At 35.6% G+C, this 14723-nt stretch overlaps 1 protein-coding gene across 1 annotated transcript in view; it reads left to right on the top strand.

The window, feature by feature from the left end:
• Positions 1-14723, top strand: part of KIAA0825 — a 173584-nt gene that overhangs the window by 151228 nt on the left and 7633 nt on the right. The window lies entirely within an intron of this gene.

The following is a 14723-nucleotide window of genomic DNA, read 5'->3' as shown; positions in this document are numbered from 1 at the left end:
AGAGGGGTGAGTAATCAAACACTTCTTGAGAAAGTTGTGTGGATATTCATTTTGTTATAAAAGGTTATATAAGCAGTCTTGTTTTCTTTTTCTGGTGTTCTGGATTGCTGCAGTGGCTCAATGGCGTGACCAAAATAATCTTTTAGCATGCAATGGAAATATTTCTAGTGGGCATCTTTCAAGGTAGAATTTAATGCAGATGTTGCCAATGCTTTCAAAAGTAATGTCGGGAAGTGTTGACAAAATCTCCATTAAATTCCAACTTGAAAGACATTGGCTTTTAAAATAGTTGAATTTAAATAATTTTGTAAATGTTACTGATGGCTGGATGTGTTAATGGTAAGACAGTCTTATTACAGCCTGAGGCAGACCACTCTATGGCAGTGTTAATCTTTTAATTTCCATTTATTGAGTTGTAGCTGTTCTAGGTCTACCTTAGTAAGAGATTGTCTGTCTGATGGATAAGTTCCACAAAGATTGCTTGCTCCAACTCATTCAGGTCCAAATAAAAAAAAATACAGTGACATTTTTTATCTTGATTTATCTTGGCAATAATCAGAAATGAGGTGGAAAATGCATACAGCAACCTGAAAGCCATGATACCATGGAAACATCTACTGCCTTCTCATTATTATTATGGAAACATGAGAAGTATCAGCAAATTCTTATTTAGCCAAATTTGTCCAAGTGTCATGAGCCCCTTCTTGATGACAAATGAAAGAAAATCATCCGAATGAAGAGAGCTTTCTCTGTTAGCTATCCACTGGTGTCTCAGCCAAGGTGCCTGGACATTCATTTGTATAGTATATATAATTTATCTACTGCCTGAAACCTGTTAGACTCTAAATAGCTTGAGATAAGATATTCTTTTTTTTTATTTAAAAAGTTTTACAATACATTTTGACTTTAATCCCCCCCTCCCCCACCCCCACCCAACCCTCCCTATCCCTTCCCCCCATTCCCTCCTCCCCCCCCTGTTAGAGATTAAACTTGATTTGGGTGACAATATTATATAATGGAGTAAAAGCACCTTTAAGGAGTTAAACGGCCTAAGGGTGTGGCTGTAATTATTCCACATAAAAGAGAGTTAGATGTTACACGTAGTTGCTCTTGTATATGTGTTTGATGTTAGTGTTTGGATACCTCTTGTTCTCTTGTTTGCTAACTTGATATTTATTCTTTCAAGAATCAACTGCTTGCTACAGTGTATATTGTTTTTGATATTGGTAAGCAGCTTTTGTATTTTGATACTATGTTTTTTATGGACTGACTTTTATGTGCATGATACTGGATTGATACTTGGACTATTTCTTACTGTGTTTCTTTTTGTTGTCTGAGTAAAAATAAGTTATAAAACTCGTGTTAGTGCATTACTGTTTGCCTAAAAGTCCCAGTACAACTTCCACTGTGTATTAATAATACTCTGTTAAACAAACCATTTTTTCAACAACATATTATAACAATGGTTATGGGCCCAGATCCAGTGTGGTGCTGAGGACAGGCACAGTATTGTATTTATATTTTCTAACTGAGTTTTCAAATTCAGACAATGGCACAAGGACTATTCAATCCATTCTGCATTACCCGGCTTAATGGGTCAAACTACGTATCCTGGTCTACACAATGTAGTTTGCTATTACAAAATCAAGGTCTTTGGAAAGTAGTCCATAATCCTCCTGATGTAACTGCCTGGGATCCAACTAATGAAGAAGATAACAAGAAGATTGTAGACTTCAATAAAGACAATGATAAGGCTTTATCTATCATTGGGCTAACATTAGGAGACCAACAGCTAGTCCATGTGCGTGGAGAAGAATCTGCTGCTAAATGTTGGGCTAAGTTGAAAAAGATTTTTGTTCGGGACAGTGTTGGTGCTCATATAAATCTTACCAGAAAGCTATTTAGAGCTAGACTGGAAAAGAATGGCAATATGTTAGCTCACCTTAACTTTATAAAAGCAACTTTGTTGGAACTGCAAGAAAAAGAACTTATTTTCTCAGAGCTTCACCAGGTTTACATCATTTTATCATCATTGGATGAGAGCTACGATGCTTTTGTATCGTCCTTGGAGGTTTTGTCCAAAGAAGACCTAACTGTTTCTTCAATAACTGGAAGGTTGTTGGAAGAATCAAGATGTCGTATGGAGAGAAAACAGTTGAGAGAGCCATTGCAACAAGAAATAAAGAAGACTGAATCTGCTTATATTTTAAGGAAATGCTTTAATTGTGGGTTAAAGGGACATATTGCTAAGTTTTGTCAGAATAGTAATTGTCAGAGAAAGGAAAGCCATAGAAAGAATAAAAAGCTGATTAATGTAGCTGTAGCTAATAGAACTACTAATAACCACAATTGGTGGGTGGTAGATAGTGGAGCTACACACTGTATTTCAAAAATAAAAAGGGATTTTGAGAATATAAGGTCTAGTAAAAAATATATTTCTATGGCTAATGGCTGGAGAGTCAAGGTCTCTGGAGAGGGTAAGGTTTACTGTTCATTTTTAAAACAAAATTTGGAAATGCTATATGTTCCCAGATGTGATTATAATCTATTATCAGTTAAGGCATTATTGGAAGCAGGTTTTAAAGTTACTTTCCAAGGGGAGGAATGTCTTATTCGAAAGAATGAAGTGAACTTAATAGCTAATATGAAAGATGGTTTGTTTGTAATTAGCAATGATCCTATTATAATGGCTACTACTTGTACAAATCAAAAACCACATGATGAATGTATTCATTTATTACATAGAAGATTGGGTCATGTGAATTTTAATACACTAAAAAGAACTGTAGCTTTGTCTAATGGGTTTAAGTTAAAGGCTTGTAAGAAATATCTGCAGTGTAACGTATGTGGTAGAGAAAAGAGCAGGGCAGCACCAGCTAATAGGTTAGATGGATTTAAAACCACAACTCCATTAGAACTGGTATTTATGGATTTGATAGGTCCTATGAAACCCAGTTTAGGGGGTGCTTGCTACATATTAAATATTCTAGACCATTATAGCAGATATGGGTTCTGTTATCTCCTTACGTCAAAAACTGAAACTATACAAACAATATCTAATTGGCTCAAGTTTGTACAAAGGAAAACTCAGTTAAATGTAAAAACCATAATAACAGACAATGGAACTGAGTTTGTTAATAAACAGTTCAATGAGCTGTTAGTTTCAGAGGGAATAGAGCATAGACGTACAGCTCCTTATAGACCTCAGCATAATGCATTTGTTGAACGGAGGGGCCAAACATTGCAAGCTATGATTAGATCTATGATTGAAGATTCTGGTTTACCTGATAGCTTATGGGGAGAAGCAGCAAAATGTGCTAATCATATTTTAAACAATGTGGTTAGTTCAGCTACAGGTAAAATTCCTTATACCTTATGGTATAAGAGAAAACCAAATCTTAGTTATATTCACACATTTGGGACACCTGCTTGGGTACATATTCCAAGTTCAATAAGAAATAAAGGAGAACATAGAGCTAAACAATTATTTTTTGTTGGCTATGAGTTAAACCATAAGTCTTATCGGTTCTGGGAGAAAGGTACTAAAAACATTTATTGTAGTTCTAGCGCTGTTTTTCAAGAACAGTCAGGCTGGGAAAGGGTAGAAGATATTGTATATATTCCCCAACAAGATTTAACTAACTCCTCAAATGAAAGTGATAATGAAGAGGAGGAACCTGCTAGAGAGATCAAACAAGAACCACTGATAGTGGAGACAGGAGAGGAAGAAGATAATAATGTAAATGTACCTATAAGTCCAATAATTCTCAGAAGGTCTAACAGGGAAAGACGACAGCCTGATCGTTTCGAGGCAGGTTTAATTTGTCAAATAGACATTGAACCTTCTAATGTTGAAGAAATAAAAATGTATCCTGAGAATGAAAGAAAGAATTGGAAAGTAGCTATGGATAAAGAAATAAAGTCTTTGCAAGATCTTAATGTTTATCAAGAGGTTAAAATACCTAAAACAGAAAAGTTAATTGGATGTAAATGGGTTTTTAAACTGAAAGAAAGTGTTACAGGAGAGGTAATACATAAAGCAAGATTAGTTGCTCAAGGATTTGCACAGAATAATAGTGATTATGATGAAGTATTTTCCCCAACGTTAAGAGCTTCCACTCTTAGGGCTGCTTTAGTTTGGGCAGCAAATAAGAATTATAGTATAAAACATGTAGATATTGAAACTGCTTATTTGCATGCAACATTAAACCATGATATATATATGAAAGTTCCATCAGGAATAGAAAGTAAGGTAGGGTACTGTTGGAAACTGAATAAGAGTTTGTATGGTTTAAAACAGTCAGGTTATGAGTGGAATAGATGTTTAGTAAAAGAGTTAAATAGTTTGGGATTTAAAGCTAGTATTGCAGATCCTTGTTTATTTATAAAACAGCAAAATAGTGAATTATCATTGTTATTATTATTCACTGATGATATTGCTATTATAGCAAAAGATGAAACAGAAACTGAAAGAATAATTTCAGGGTTAAAAAGAAAATTTAGAGTAAAAGATCTAGGAGCTATTAGTCATTATCTAGGGCTGGATATTGTCAGGACTAGTAAAGGATTTAAACTGTCTCAAGCTAAGAAAATTAATGGTTTGCTGAAACGTTATAATATGGAAAACTGTAAACCAGTAAAAACACCTATGGTTCAAGGTTTTGAGAGTTCAGCGGATAATAGCAATGTCTTTGATAAAAAGATATATCAATCATTAATAGGCAGCTTGATGTATTTATGTAACTGGTCAAGACCTGACATAGCATTTACAGTTAATCATTTAGCTAGATATTGTGAGAATCCTACAACCAGATGTTGGCAAGGTGCGAAAAGAGTTTTAAGATATTTGAAGCACACCATACATTATTCTCTATATCTAGAGCCAACAAAGGAATTGGAACTAAAAGCATTTGCAGATGCTAGTTTTGCATCTGATACTGTAACCAGAAAATCCACTTCAGGATTGGTTGTATTATTGGGAAACGCTTTAGTAGGATGGAGGTCTAACAGACAGAAGCATATAAGCTTATCAACAACTGAATCCGAATTTTCTTGTTTATCTTTATTATGTACTGAGCTATTGGTATGGAAACAATTATTGTTTGATATGGGTTTAAATTGTAATGAACCAATAAAAGTGTATGAAGACAATCAAGCAGCTATAAAATTAGCAACTAATGCTGCAGTGAAAACTAGATCAAAACATACGGATCTACGGTATCTAAATGTCAGACAATGTGTTAAAGATAATTTGATTAAACTGGAATATTGTGCAACTGAAGATAATATTGCTGACCAGTTTACTAAAGCTCAGGGTGCTATAAAGCATAAATCTGTTTGTGATATGTGTAATTTGAGATTGTGAAAATATATGTATAATATGCCACCCAAAAGGGGAGATTGTTAGAGATTAAACTTGATTTGGGTGACAATATTATATAATGGAGTAAAAGCACCTTTAAGGAGTTAAACGGCCTAAGGGTGTGGCTGTAATTATTCCACATAAAAGAGAGTTAGATGTTACACGTAGTTGCTCTTGTATATGTGTTTGATGTTAGTGTTTGGATACCTCTTGTTCTCTTGTTTGCTAACTTGATATTTATTCTTTCAAGAATCAACTGCTTGCTACAGTGTATATTGTTTTTGATATTGGTAAGCAGCTTTTGTATTTTGATACTATGTTTTTTATGGACTGACTTTTATGTGCATGATACTGGATTGATACTTGGACTATTTCTTACTGTGTTTCTTTTTGTTGTCTGAGTAAAAATAAGTTATAAAACTCGTGTTAGTGCATTACTGTTTGCCTAAAAGTCCCAGTACAACTTCCACTGTGTATTAATAATACTCTGTTAAACAAACCATTTTTTCAACAACATATTATAACACCCCCGACTTCCCAGAGCTAAATACAGGGTATAAAATCAAAAAACAAACATAAGCACCCCTATGTTATCAGCAATAAACTATTAGTTCTATCTCCCTCTAGCTCATGTAAAATGAATACAAACAATATTAATATTACAAATAAAGTAAAAAAGAAAAAGAGAAAAACAGAAAGGAGCTTTACTCAGAATAGATTTTCTTAATCCCAGTCCTTATTCATATTAATTTCAAAGAAAAAAAAATAAACAAATTCTCAGTTACGCGCCAAAAGCGCCTATCTATTAGCATTAATAATCTCCAACCAAACTAAACCATAATCAAAAATAATTCTTGCATGTATCGCACCAAATGTTTCGCAGTTCCAAGTCATCCTTGAGTTCAAATAAAAAGAGTAAAAAAAAAAAAAAGTTTAAGCAGTCTGTAAGACAACTTGTTGTTAATTAGGAGCTTGCATACCCATTCTTAGTTCAACACATACTTTTAGTCCATAACCCTAATATACTTTTCTAACAAGCAAATAACATCCATCTTAAATTGTGTTAAATATTTTTAAAAAAAAACTTTCTTTCTCCTCTATGATAAATTTAATCCATTAAGATACTAATTTAAAAAATTAATCAGCAATCTTAACGCCCCAAAACTTTTGGAGCACGTCTGTCATGACCCCCAAAACTTCTTTGGACCGCGCCCCTCCCACATCTTCACTGTAAATACACTTTGGAGATTCCATAACTATCTGCTGGTCTTGCTCTTGCTCTCGTCTCGCTCTTCTTAGGGCGGCACGCGTCTTCCTCTGGCCTCCTGCAACATCCAATGAAACTGTATCTTGATCCCCTCCAACACCATTGTCCTCTATCTGTCTGTCTGCAACATCTTGAAGCTTTCCCTCGCCGTATCCCTTAACAGCTTCCAAAAATGATAGGGGGGTTGCTTTTAACACATTGCTATAAAAATCACGTGCCTGGGCCACAGTAACCAGACGATGTCTTTTACCTTTATGCGTCACCACCAGTCCAACTGGAATCTCCCATCTAAACTTAATATCACATTTCTTAAGTTCCTGTACTAAAAATGCAAAATCTTTCCTTCTCCTTAAAATCTTCGGAGGAATCTCTTTTAAAACCAAGACTTCTTGCTCAGCCACTACCAGTTTAGTATCATAAGCAGCTTGAATAACTTCATCTCTAATTACTCTCTTTGTAAAATAGACCACCACATCTCTGGGTAACTTCCTTTGTCTTGCAATCCATGAATTTACACGAAAAATTTTGTCCATATTTCCCTCAATTTCAGATGCTGGCTGGCCCAATACCCCTTCCAGAGCCTCAGAAATCAGCTGCTTTAAATCTTCTTTACAGTTCTCCTTTAAACCCCTGATTCTAATAGCATACTGCATCTGATGATACTGAGCAAGGCTCAATTCTCCGTCCATTTTATCCCTTATATTTTCATTTTCTAATACCTTTGCTTCTAATATAGAGTTCTTTTGACTGAGATCCTTCACTTTTTCATCCAGCTGTTGCACACATTCAGCTACAGATTCAATCATAGACAACATGTCCACCCTCATTGCTCTAAACTTCTCTTCCATCTTCTTCTCCAGTTTCTCCTCCAACTTTTTCAGCTTTTCATCCATCATGTCAGACATCAATTGTGAATGCTTTCCAAGAGCGTCTTGTAAATCCTTAAGCGTCAATGCCGGAGGAGGTGCAGGAGGAAGCAAAGCTTGCAATGAGGTCTGTTGCACCAGGGAAGACCCCGCACTCCGAAGAGCTTTAGAAGTTTTAGCCGCCATCTTCCCCCACTTTCACTTATTGCGCACTTTCACTTTAAAGCTATAAAATCCATTGAGCTAGAGAGTAAAGATAAGAGTCCACATCACCTTGACCTCCTGTACCGCTCTGCCTGCATCTTGATAATCAAAAGTATTTCCTTTTGGCAGGGGTGGTTGCTAACGCCTGGCTCTGCTCCATAAATCCCGGAGCAGGGGTGCTGCGCAGCTCGGAGCAACCCAGGCTTCGGGGGGGCTCAATCCTTCAGCCGCCCAAACTCTCAGCTCAGGTGGCCCCGGAGAGCTCAACCCCTACCTGGGGCCTCACCCCCTCCTCTTCTCCCGAGGAGGGGGCTTCAAATCCATCTAAACAGCTGATCGGCGCTGTTTACGATGGAAAAACACAGCTGCGGAGCGGGCAGCCCGAAAACGGCTGTCTTCGGCGTCGCGTCGCCACTGGAAGCTCGAGATAAGATATTTTTTAATATAGTCCAATGAAATGAATTTCAAATGAGAGTCTGTCTTCTCAATGAGCTAGTAGTTTCTACTGGATAATTTGGAAGCATGATCTTCTAGTAACATGTGAGCTTTTGTTGTCACCTCTGGTCAGATCAGAACATATATATTTGAATTCAAGTGTTATTAATTTAGCTAATGGCTGTCAGCTATGGTAGATTAATAAAATGTGACCACTTTCCCTGGATTACCTTGCTACCGACTGAGGCTTTCCAGTCTGAGAAACATGATCTGCAGCTAAAGTCCTTCAAGTGTATTTCTGAAGATATAGTGTGCCAACCAACATTGAAGCGACCAGATAACCTGGAGGGAACATTATAAGCTGTGTGGATTTAATAGGGGCAGTGAAGTTTTTGCAATGCCTTGAAACCGAAACAGATCCAAGCCACTGAAGCTGCAATCACTATCCCTTAAAGCTCTGCTAGTGCTATCAAATAAGCAAAGAAGAAATTTTCTTTATGAGAGCTTCCAGGAATTTGGTCATTCTTTTGGAGGACACACACAAAAAATTACCTTGTGTGATACAATGTTTACAGCCACTCAGAAATGAAGGATGTGTTGAGAAAGTTGCAAGAAACTTTTGGATTAATTGACTAAAAAGCATAGTTCTGTAAATGCAATAATGTCCATTGTGCATTCAGGACTGATTTGGAGAGGGATGGAGCTATGATCAGCAGACTTTAGTCCTTAAGAATTTCCCCAAGGCCACTATAACCATAGAACACAAATACTGTAGAAGCTAGATATTGACCAGACCATTGATAGATATACTGTGCTGTGCCATGTGCAGTCCTCAGGAATCCCCTTTACGTGGGCTGATCAGAATATAGAGATGTTCCTCCATCAGTTCCAGCAGAAATCCCCAGGAAAAAAGCCTTTGATCTTAGGGCTTCCGTTAGGAATTATTGTGAAATTTATGAAACAATTTAACTTCATATCCAGCAAAGAAAAATAAGGAAAATCGAGAAAACTCTATGCTTTCTATAATCAAAGGTTATATCAAAAGTACTGATTCTGGTTTGGTTTTATGCTTTTGTATAGTTGTTTTGTTTTTAAAAGAAACAGCACAGAGAAATAACATTATAAGATACTTTAGCTTATAATAGTTTTACTGCTGTTCTTCAGATGTTTTCATTAGCAAATTAAAACAAAATTCCGTATTTTACAAATTATTTTATGTTTGATCATATAAGTTAAAAATGAAACCATGGGTATCTTGTATAAAACCAAGATCATCACTCTTTGCTACTGTTATTTATGCTTAACCAAGCATTTATGTATCAGTTCTTAATGACAAAATCTAATGAGTTTATTACACCTGAGAGAAAATATGTAAGATATATTTTCTAATTAATCACAAGAAGGGTTCAAGAAGGTCTGGCTATTTCTGTCTATAAAATATCTTATGAAATTTATTTCAAGTGTCTGTTTGTAAAACTCCTGCTAATACATTGTTTAAAATTATTTCAGTTTTGGGGTATGGGTGTTAATGTTTCTAAATCAGATCATACAATAAATGTACCTAGTAAAATATGCTTATGTGTAATCACTCTTAGCTGGAAAAGTGGCTGAAAAAAACAGAATATAAGAACATTAAACTCAGACAACATACAAAATTGTTTTACATCCACTTTCATTATTTGTCTCTTTTAGCCCATTACAAGATACTTTGGCTTTCAAGGTTAAAACAAAATCCTATCTTACATATAACAACATGGGCAAGAAAGCTGGGATCATAGCTGGGCTTCAGTTATATTTGTGGCTTACTGGCAAAATGTGCCCAATCTTATTAGTAATGTTCTTACTCTAAGTAGTGAATTCTGTAGGACACATGGGTATAGCAAAGGCAGATAACCTAGTCCTCATTTTTCCTATTTTACTGAAAAGTGTTATGTGAAATCCTTCATTAACTAAAACGATCACGTTCAGGAGAAATAAATATATATGTATGGTTACATCTGGTCATGATCATGTTGTGTGTGAGATTGCAGTCTGGAGATTTGCATAGAATAGTAGTGGTATATTAAATAATAGAATTGAAATAAATGCTATCAATATTAGTGGCCAAGAAAAAATGGTGAAACTAAGTAATAAAGTGCTTCAAGTAATAAGTAATAAAAGTACTAAATGCTTCAAGTAATAAATGCTACAAGAACATTGACAAATGGTAACGTTCCAGAAGTAAATTATCCAAATGGAATCATGTTAAATTATATGTGGGTGTGATTTGCTTATGGGATGGCTTTCAGCTTGTTTAATGTGGTTGTACAAACTGCATCTGTGGAATTGGAAATATATCATTGGAATTCAGAATTGGGAATATACTGTTATAAAGAATACATAGCAAAGGTGACTACAAAAATTATATGGGTATTAGTTTCTTAACACTAGTTAAAATTGTTTTGAATTATATCAATTTAAAAATATTCTCAAAACCTGTGAATCTGAGAAAGAAAATTGATCATACATTTGGTGACTTAGAGAAAAAAAGGGAATAGGCTTGAATTATAGAATTGTTTGTATGAATATTGAAGTGAAGGTTGGTTATGGAATGTGAGAGGAATATTAGGTGATGGAAGTAAAGAATTTTTATTGATTATGCACATCATGTTAATGGCTCTTAACAACTAGACAGATTTTCTCCAGGAGGATCTGTCTCCAGCCTGGTCCTTCACATCTTCCAATAGTGTACCACCATCTCGGTAATTTAGTCCATCCCACGTTCCTTGCACTTTTCCCTGCAAAAGCGTTATCCAGGGTGGTAGATCTTTACATTGTATGTCTGAGGCATGATAATTTGAGCTGATCATTTGTGTCTTGCGTGAATAATTATTTTTTAATAATTGAGTAATTATTTTAATGCAGAAAATTAAAATACAAACTCCAAAGGAGAAAATATTGAGATTTTACAAGGAAAAACTAAATGTATTAGTTATTTTATCTTTATTTAGTCTTTATTTAGAACTCTGCATTTATTTATTTGTTCAATGATCGATTTGTTTTCTTGGTTGCCTGCATGATTCTGATATTTGTAGATATAGACACAACACAGCATATATCTTCTTCAAGGCCTTCATTGTTAGCTTACCAGGTATTAGTCTCTGGTGTATTTCTTGATCACTGGTTCATTTAATGTTGACAAATGATCCTAAAAGGCAGAAGCTATTTTCAGTATGAATTCTAAGGTTGGTTGCTGTACTTGTTGTTATTAGTTGGTTCTTCTTTATATTTAATGTTAGTCCTATTTTTTCCATAGTATTCTTTAAATTTAAGTTTTTCTTTTCATCTAGCAGAGTAGTATCTTCAGCATATCAGGTAATATTTCCTCCAATTCTGCTTCATTCAATATATATTCCATATATAGGCTAAATGTGATGGAAGTAAAGCATATGCAGTGAAGACATTAAATATTTGCAAATAGTTCAACACTGGGCAAAGTATAAGACAAAGTTATGTGATGTCCTCTCAGTTATCTAATATGTTTATAAATAAATTTACAAGACAGTTGGTAGTAATCACAGATGTGGATTGGTTAAGAAGAGAAGAGAAGGGAAGAGAAGAGGAGAAGAGGAGAGAAGAGAAGAGAAGAGAAGAGAAGAGAAGAGAAGAGAAGAGAAGAGAAGAGAAGAGAAGAGAAGAGAAGGGACCTTGGAGGTCTTCTAGTCCAGTCCCCTGCTCAAGTAGGAGAACCTATACCATTTCAGACAAGTGACTATCTAGTCTCTTCTTAAAAACCTCCAGTGATGGAGCGCTCACAATTTCTGAAGGCAGCCGTTCCATTGGTTAATTGTCCTCACTGTCAGGAAGTTTCTCCTTAATTCCAGGTTGCTTCTCTCTTTGGTCAGTTTCCAACCATTGTTTCTTGTCCTGCCCTCTGGTGCTTTGGAGTATAATTTGACCCCCTCTTCTTTGTGACAGCTCCTCAAATACTGGAATATTGCTATCATGTCACCCCTATTTCTTCTTTTCTTTAGACTAGCCAAACCCAAGTCCTGCAGCCATTCTTATGCTTTAGTCTCCAGGCCTTTGATCATTTTAGTTGCTCATTTTAGAATATCTATGTTCTTTTGCATACAGATTATAGTGTGTGTTATCTGAGAGGCTGAAAGTTTTGCAGGTTGATTGTATGAAATCTGAATTGTATGGATCTAAACATTTGATAAATAAAGATCAAGGTAGCTGTGTTTGATAGGGAAAATGAAGTGAACAATTGCAGATCATACAGAAATGGCAAAAAACATATAGCCTTAAATTGTGACAACAGATGTAAAGACCACAGACAATATATCACTATCTATCTATAGATTAGACTAATCATCTTGGTCCTCTGTATTTTATCCAGTTCTAGATATTGCCACACAGGATTGTGTTTAGAAGACAGGTACAAAATAAATGGCTTGGGAAGAACAACTTATGGTAAATGGTTGGAGGCAGTGGGTACATTTAGCCTGGAAATGAGAAGTTTGAAGACATGGCAGCTGTCTTCAAGCATCTGAAAGGCTGTCATGTAGAAGACAAGGCAGAATTTTTCAGAGTTGTTACAGAACAGAAGATGTTTAAATTACATGGAAATATATTTTGGTTGGATGTCAGGAAAATTTTCCTAATGCTATGAGCAGCTCAACAGTGAACAGACTGCCTTGGGAAATAGTGGACTGTTATTCAGTGATAAGTTTAAACAGAAATTGGATTGCAACTGTTAACCTAATAGATTCCCGCCCTGGATTACTGATTGCTGTAGATAATTGCCAAAATCCTTTCCTTTTTCAAAATAAAGGAATTTTATCAAATTACCAAAACTAATACAAATTTTAAAAAAGAAAAAAATAGTGCAGAAAATAGAGGTAAACATAGAAAATAAGAATATAGTAAAGAAAAAAAGGAAATATATAAAGAAATTACTTCTCCCTTCATTACAATTATAAACAATTTCAATAAACTATCACCTTCTCTTAAAATACAAAAAATCTCTTCTTCTCATATCGTTAAAGACTCATTGTTTCAGTCCTGATCAGCAAAAGTCCATTAAGGGTCACCAGAAATTTTTTTAAAAATCTATTTTTACCGTGATCAAAGAAACGAACTTTATATTCCTTTCTTTTGCATTTGACAATCTTGATTTTTAGTCCCTTCAGATAAAGTGCTGGAAGTTGATTTTTTTCATATTTTCCTGTCCCTTTTCACAAAATTCCGCAAAGCGTTAGTGTATCTCTTTTGTAAATCCATTATAGGAAAATTATTCAGGCCAATCTCCTGGTTTGTTGTTTGTATATCCTTTTTAATTATTAAAATGTCACAGTTTTATTTATATCTCCATATCATTCTTGTAGCCTGGCATTTTAAACTTTTAAACTTTCAGATCTTTCTGAATCTTATAAGATTATACTTATGACTCCTTTGTAATAACTTTTAACCTTAATCTACCTATAAAGGCAAACACTCTTCAAATTAAATGAGTCCAGTGTTTACTCTGTATTAGTATGTACAATTTAAGTGTTAATAATAATAAAGTTGGAAGGGACCTTGGAGGTCATCTAGTCCAACCCCCTGCTCAGACAGGAAACCCTATACCATTTCAGACAAATGATTCTCTAGTCTCCTCTTAAAAACTTCCAGTGTGGGAGCATTCACAGGTTCTGGAGGCAGGTTGTTCCACTGCTTCTTGTCCTGCCTTCAGGTGCTTTGGAGAATAGCTTGACTCCCTCTTCTTTGTGGCAGCCCCTGAGATATTGGAACACTGCTATGATGTCACCCCTCGTCCTTCTCTTCATTAGACTAGACATTCCCAGTTCCAGCAACCGTTCCTTATATGTTTTAGCCTCCACTCCCCTGATCATCTTTGTTGTTGTTCTCTGTACTCTTTCTAGAATCTCAACATCTTTTTTACATTGTGATGACCAAAACTGGATGCAGTATTCCAAGTGTGGCCTTACCAAGGCATTGTAAAGTGGTATTAACACTTCACGTGATCTTGATTCTATCCCTCTGTTAATGCAGCCTAGCACTGTGTAGGCTTTTTTGGCAGCTGCAGCACACTGCTGGGTCATATTTAAGTGATTGTCCACTAGGACTTCAAGATCCCTCTCACAGTTGCTACTATTGAGCAAGGTACCACCTATACTATACCTGTGCATTTGGTTTTTCTTGCCTAAATGTAGAACCTTACTTTTTTCACTATTGAATTTCATTTTATTAGATAAAGTCTGTCAAGATCCTTCTGTATCTTAAGCCTATCTTCTGGAGTGTTGGCTATTCCTGCCAGCTTAGTGTCGTCTGCAAATTTGAAGAATTCCCCATCTATCCCCTCATCCAAATCATTGATGGAGATGTTGAAGAGCACAGGACCCAGAACAGAGCCCCTGGGCACCCCACTACACACTTCCTTCCATGTAGATGCAGTTCCATTGGGGTCCACATGCTGAGTACGGCTGGTCAGCCAGCTATGAATCCATCTGGTGGTGATGCTGTCTAACCCACATTTTTCTATCTTATCAAGTAGTAGTTTGTGATCTACTTTATCAAATGCCTTACTGAAGTCCAAGTAAATTAT

This window comes from Vipera berus, assembly GCF_964194415.1.
Source record: "Vipera berus genome assembly, chromosome: 2".
NCBI lineage: Eukaryota > Metazoa > Chordata > Lepidosauria > Squamata > Viperidae > Vipera > Vipera berus.
Note: the sequence above shows the minus strand (reverse complement) of the source record. Positions and strands in the feature narration are given on the sequence as shown.